At 46.4% G+C, this 7,160-nt stretch overlaps 1 protein-coding gene across 1 annotated transcript in view; it reads right to left on the bottom strand.

Moving 5' to 3' along the window:
- The window catches only part of LOC120992022 (zinc finger protein 850-like), a 184,884-nt gene that overhangs the window by 34,334 nt on the left and 143,390 nt on the right, over positions 1–7,160 (bottom strand). The window lies entirely within an intron of this gene.

Here is a 7,160-nt window from a genome sequence, read left to right as displayed (position 1 = left end):
AATTTCTTCCCATCTACCAATGCATGGTGCCCGGTCCAGGTACTCAAGAGTCTGCTGTTGGCTCTGGGGGACTCCGCCCCTGATCACCCATTGCTCCCATTTCAGGCCTCAGCCCTCACGGCCTCGCAATTCATCTCGCACGTCCGCACTCTGGCAACGGGCTTGGGTTTCAACCCCAAGGCCATTTCAGGGCACTCTTTCCGCATTGGAGCTGCATCCGCAGCTTCAAAACACAACGTCCCCGGTCACATCATCCGGAAAATGGGTCGCTGGCGCTCCTCATGCTTCACGCGCTACATACCTAACCCCCAGGCCGAGATATCCCAGGCATTCCACAGTTTGGTTTTGTAACTTGGTACACTGCCAATAAAGGTATTTCTCTCCCTACTTGTGTGTCTTTTTGCCCCCTTTTAGGCTTACCCGCGGCATGGCTAAGGGCACCTCTCTCCAGCCATATTAGGTAGGCAGGGTGGTTTCCTCTGTCAGGTTCGGCACGTTCAGGGCACGAGCTCTCTGCTGTAGCCATGACCACAAGTAGCTTAAGGCTGACATGTCAGCCTGCATTTGTGGGAGGGGCGTAGGCGCACTTAAAAGGAGGCACGCCCTCTCCCCATTTGCGTGCGTTTTCTGGTGCCCCACCCACCCTCCCCTTTTTCTTTCATACTCCTCAGGGTATGCCCCCTTTTAGGCTTACCCGCGGCATGGCTAAGGGCACCTCTCCAGCCATATTAGGTAGGCAGGGTGGTTTCCTCTGTCAGGTTCGGCACGTTCAGGGCACGAGCTCTCTGCCGTAGCCATGACCACAATTACTGTATACTGTATATGCCATACGGAAAAACGGAACGAAAAAATGAACAGAAACGGAAACGCAACGGAAACGGAACAACGGATCCATGAAAAACGGACCGCAAAACACTGAGAAAGCCATACGGTCGTGTGCAGGAGGCCTTACCTAGTGTTTTACCATTTAGTATGTACGGGTGACTTGCATTTTTCCTTCCCATGTGCATAACTTTACATTTGTCAGTGTTAAACCTCATCTGCCACTTATCTGCCCAAGCCTCCAATCTATACAGATCCCTTTGTAGCAGTATACTGTCCTCTGTAGTATATATATATATTTACAGTATACTGTCCTCTGTAATATACAAGTATATATACAGTGTACTGCCCTCTGTAGTATATATACAGTATACTGTCCTCTTCCCTGTTAATTACTTTACACAGTTTAGTGTCATCTGCAAAAAATTATATTTTACTATGCAAGCCTTCTACAAGATCATTAATAAATATATTGAAGAGAATAGGGCCCAATACTGACCCCTGAGGTACCCCACTAGTGACAGTGACCCAATCTGAGTGTGTACCGTTAATAACCACCCTCTGTTTTCTATCACTCAGCCAGTTACTTACCCACATACAGGCATTTTCTCCCAGTCCGAGCATTCTCATTTTATATACTAACCTTTTATGCGGTACAGTGTCAAATGCTTTGGAGAAGTCCAGATATACGACATCCATTGATTCGCCGCTGTCAAGTCTAGAACTTACCTCCTCATAGAAACTGATTAAATTAGTTTGATATGACCGATCCCTCATGAAGCCATGCGGATATGGCGTTATTTGCTTATTTTCATTGAGGTACTCCAAGATAGCATCTCTCAGAAAACCTTCAAACAGTTTACCCACGATGGATGTTAAACTTACCGGCCTATAGTTTCCGGGCTCTGTTTTTGGATAGAGTTGAGCGGACACCTGGATGTTCGGGTTCGACGGGTTTGGCCGAACTTCACAAAAAAGTTCGAGTTTGGGACCCGAACTTGACCCAGAACCCGAACCCCATTGAAGTCAATGGGGACCCGAACTTTGGAGAACTAAAATGGCTCTAAAAAAGTAATGAAAAGGACTAGAAGGCGTTCACTGTGAAAGTCACTTTTAAAGGGGCGGGCACTGTGGAGGTCTCTGTTAAAGGGGCGGTCACTGTTAAAGGGGCGGTCACTGTTAACCGCCTCCAGACCGCCTAACGCAGGATTGTGTTCCGGCGGCGGTCGATTTATTCCTCCTTCACGCTTCGGTGCGTCATCTCGCGCGACGCGAGATTACGCGCATAGTCGGCCCGCGCATGCGCAGTGCGGGCCGGCAAAAGATAAAGGAGGAGTTCGTCACCAGCCTGCCAGCCAATGATCATCGCTGGCAGGTTGGTGATTTTCAAAAAATCTAATCACAAGCCATATAACACATTATATTTATAAATATAATGTGTTAAATGGCTTCTGTGCTCTCTGCTGGTTCCTTTTCGTCGGTTGGTTCCAGCAGAGAGCACACATCACTGTAAGTACATCACCCCAATTAACCCCTTGATCACCCCTGTCAATCACTAGTGAAACGGAAAAAAGTGATCAGTGTAAACTGTCACTTTTTTTCCCCACTGGTATTGACTGTTAGGTTTTAGGTTAGTTTAGGCCCCTTTGGTAGGTAGTTAGCATCGGTTAGCGCCCAGCCCACCGCACCGCAGTCACTGATTCGCTGATTAGCGTATCGCTAATCAGCATTGGTACTTTTATAGTATCTGTAAGTGATCAGAACTGATCACAGTCAGATCTATAATTGTATTAGTGTCACGTTATCTCGCCCTCCACCCAAAACGCAGTGTTTGCCCGATCAGGCCTGCGTTCACCCACGCCTGCCCCGCCGCAGTGACAAAAAAATGTTTTATCACTGCACAATCACTTCACAAGCGCTGCGGCAATAAAAAAAATCAGTTTGGATATTTTTTATCAATCGCAGCGGCTTCGTGTACTTCGCTAGCCTCCCATTTGTAAGACAGGCTTGCTTTTTTTCTTGGGTAGTCTCAGGGAATACCCCTAAATTTAGTAGTCCAAATGTCAAACAGGGGGTATTCTTCTGAAGAGGCCTACAGGATTCTGACCCAGTCGGATGAGGAATGGGAACCCTCATCTGACGAATCTAGCGGGTCAGAATATGAACCTGTAGAAAGCAGTGGCAGTCTGACCCAAAGTTCGGACGATGAGGTTGAGGTCCCTGATACCACCAGGCGTACCCGGCCCCGTGTTGCTAGACCACAGGTTGCGCAGGATCCGCTTCAAGGGTAGCAGAGTGGGGCTGGCGCTGTCGGATCACATGGTGAGGCATACACCAGCAGCGCAGCCCATCCTGGACCTAGTACCAGCACTGCCGTAGAACATGGTGAAGTGGCGAGCACCAGAAGGGCAGTTTAAGCTGGTACGGTGGCACGTGAATTAGTTCCCCCGTCGTAACCACCGCACAGACAGGTCCGTAGAGTCCCTGAGGTGCTGGCAAACCCTGATTGGCAGCCCCCAACTTCAGCCGCACCAGTAGTTCCCCCTTTCACAGCCCAGTCTGGAGTTCAAGGTTGAGACAGCTCAGATCGGATCGGCATTGTTTTTTTTTGAGCTGTTCTTGACTGCGGAGCTCTTGGACTTAGTCGTGGCAGAAACAAATCGGTATGCCACTCAATTTATAGCCGCCAACCCGGGAAGCTTTTATGCCCAGTCTTTCCGGTGGAAACCCGTCCAAGTTTCCGAATTTAAAACTTTTCTGGGCCTTCTCCTCAACATGGGCCTGACAAAAAAGCATGAATTGCGGTCATATTGGTCCACGAACCCAATTCATCACATGCCCATGATCTCTGCTGCCATGTCCAGGACACGATTTGAGACCATCCTGCGTTTCCTGCACTTTAGTGACAACACCACCTCTCGTCCCAGAGGCCACCCAGCTTTTGACCGGCTCCACAAAATTCGGCCCCTCATAGACCACCTTAACACCAAATTTGCAGATTTGTATACCCCTGAGCAAAACATCTGCATAGACGAGTCCCTGATACATTTTACCCGGCACCTTGACTTCAAACAATACATTCCAAGCAAGCGCGCCAGGTATGGGGTCAAATTGTATAAGCTCTGTGAAAGGGCCACAGGCTATACGCACAAATTTCGAGTCTGAGGGTAAAGATCAGACCCTGGAGCTGGTCGGTTGCCCTGACTACCTGGGGAGCAGTGGGAAGACAGTCTGGGACTTGGTGTCACCCTTATTTGGCAAGGCGTACCATCTTTATGTGGACAATTTCTACACAAGTGTGCCCCTCTTCAGGCATTTGTTTCTAGAACAGATTGGCTGCTGTGGCACCGCGCGACCTAGTCGCCGGGGCTTCCCCCAACGGCTCGTTACCACCCGTCTTGCAAGGGGGGAGAGGGCTGCCTTGTGTAACGAAGAACTGCTTGCGGTGAAATGGAGAGACAAGCGTGACGTTTACATGCTCTCCTCCATTCACGCAGACACGACAATCCAAATAGAACGAGCAACTGGAGTCATTGAAAAGCCCCTCTCGGTCCACGACTATAATTTGCTCATGGGAGGGGTGGACTTCAATGACCAGATGTTGGCTCCTTATTTAGTGTCCCGCCGCACCAGACGCTGGTATAAGAAGGTGTCTGTATGTTTAATTCAATTGGCTATGTACAATAGTTTTGTTCTCTACAGTAAGGCTGGGAGAACAGGTTCCTTCCTCAAATTTCAGGAAGAGATCATCGAGAACCTCCTGTATCCAGGAGGTTCCGTGGCCCCATCCACCAGTGTAGTGAGCCGTCTACACGAGCGACATATAGTGTAGTTAGCCGTCTACACGAGCGACATTTCCCCAGTGTCATTCCTGGTACCTCAACCCAAGCGCCACCCCGAAAAAGATGTCGTGTCTGTAGCAGGAGTGGAATAAGGTGTGACACCCGCTATTTCTGTCCTGACTGCCCTGACCAGCCTGCCCTATGCTTAGGGGAGTGTTTCCGGAAGTACCACACACAGGTACACTTAGCATAGGGATTACGTTACACAGGACAGGCATACAGGGCTATTAGGGCCCTTTCGCTCACAGCTGCTGCAAACCTCTCCTTTCACCTGGGATAAAGTGCATAATGTACTTTGCCACATCTCTGGACGATTTGCGCTTTGCACATTGTCCCATGGGGAAGGAGAGGTTTGTCCTATAAAGGGAAAAAAAAATAAAAAAAATCACCGGTAAGAAAAAAAGTTCATGTTCTGTTCCAAAAGTTCAATAAAGTTTATAAAAGTTAATGTTCTGTTCAAATGTTATATGAAGTTAATAGTGGTAGGTTGTGGTGGCTCACTAGCAAGTAGTTAAGGTATGGTGCTGCAAGCTCATATAGAGGGAATCACCCCACCCTCTCTTAAAAGGCAAATGTAGTAATAGGAAAATGAAGTAATAGGAAAATGAGCGAGCACTCGAGCAGGCAGACACTTGACCACTGAGGAAGGGAGAGTGAATCTACCCGTAACGCGTATGGTGAAACAAGTGATGTACCTGCATTGAAAAGCCTCCGATAATACTGTATGGCCATACAGAAGAAAATCTCTACAGTAAAGGATTAACTATTCTTATCGTCGAAAGCTGCACCGAAGGAAATTGCGGAACAGAGTGGCAACTCCCGCGATCTTTGGAACTCCCGCGAAATTTAAACCAGCTTGCTGTATGGAGCGACTGAATAAGCCGGCAAATATTTAAAGCTCCATTGAAGCAATAGGGAGACAGCAGACGCTAGACGGTAAGCCAAACATCGATTTAAAGTTTTCTTCAATCCAAAGCTCATATCGACCTTAAAAGGATATGCTATAAGAGACTTTTCACATTATCAGGATTCCTGTGGACACTTTATGAACATGTTGCGCTCCCAGTGAATACACATACAACATTTTCAGTGACATTCAGTTTCCCAAATTGGGATAGAGCGCTAGAAGATAGCGCCCCCTCTTCCCAAATAACAGCATATACTTGAAGTTTTTTGGTGTGATATATATTATTGAATTTATCGACACTATTGAGTGGTATCGAATATTCTATCGAATATTTCAACATTGAATTTTCTACCATTCAATTTATCGAATATTTCTATCAAATATATTTTTATTGAATATAGTATCGATCATATCTACCACAATATATGTGACTGTAATGTTGTATATTATTGCTACATTGTTCTTATAAATTTTATTACTTGTATTTTATGGGGATTTAATAAATATTTTCTGCATATGTCAATCTGGTTGCCAAGTATTGAGTGCTCGCTCATTTTCCTATTACTATATAAAGTTAATGTTAATAAAATTATTGCGTTGCGGCCTGTTTTTATTTTTTTTTACCTTCTAGGTGGACCAACCGATGAACCAGCTGCAGCACTGATGTGCATTCTGACAGAAGCATTGCGCTGCTGTCAGATTACACGCAAGTCGGTGTATGCGGCGCTGCAAGACGAGATTTCTCCTCTGCAGTAAAAGATACGTTTGCCGAGGCTTATGAGCTGAGGAGGTGGTGGTGTTCATATACTTTGGCAAACACTTTGTATATAAAAAATAAAAAAAATCCCGGCAATGATTTATTCATCCACATCGATTGATGTGAATGGAGAAATCTGGTTTGCCAGGGCATACGAGCTGAAGTGGGTATGGATGTTGGGCGGAGCTCCTATGTCCTGGCAGACGCCTTTCCCCTCCTATTTTTTGGCAGAGATTTTTTCATCCACATTGATTGATGCGAATGAAGAAATCTGTGCTGTTCATTTTTTCTTTCAGCCCAGAGGCTGAACGGAAAAAAAAATCTCATTACCTGTATGCTCAATATAAGGAGAATAGCAGAAACTCCTAATGCTGGCCATACATGTAATGATTGTGGAGACCCTCAAATGCCAGAGCAGTACAAACACCCCACAAATAACACCATTTCGGAAAGAAGACACCCCAAGGTATTCGCTGAGGGGCATATTGAGTCCATGAAAGATTGAACTTTTTGTCCCAAGTTAGCGGAAAGGGAGACTTTGTGAGAAAAAAAATAATAATAATAATTTCCGCTAACTTGTCTTCTATGAACTCACCATGCCCCTCAGGGGGTGTCTTCTTTCCAAAATGGGGTCACATGTGGGGTATTTATACTGCCCTGGCATTTTAGGAGCCCTAAAGCGTGAGAAGAAGTCTGGAATCCAAATGTCTAAAAATGCCCTCCTAAAAGATACTCATTGGAATTTGGGCCCCTTTGCGCTCCTAGGCTGCAAAAAAGTGTCACACATGTGGTATCGCTGTACTCAGGAGAAGTTGGGCAATGTGTTTTGGGG

Source organism: Bufo bufo, chromosome 2 (assembly GCF_905171765.1).
Source record: "Bufo bufo chromosome 2, aBufBuf1.1, whole genome shotgun sequence".
Classification (NCBI taxonomy): Eukaryota; Metazoa; Chordata; class Amphibia; order Anura; family Bufonidae; genus Bufo; species Bufo bufo.
The sequence above is the reverse complement of the archived record's forward strand: the minus strand, read 5'-3'. Positions and strand labels throughout refer to the sequence as shown.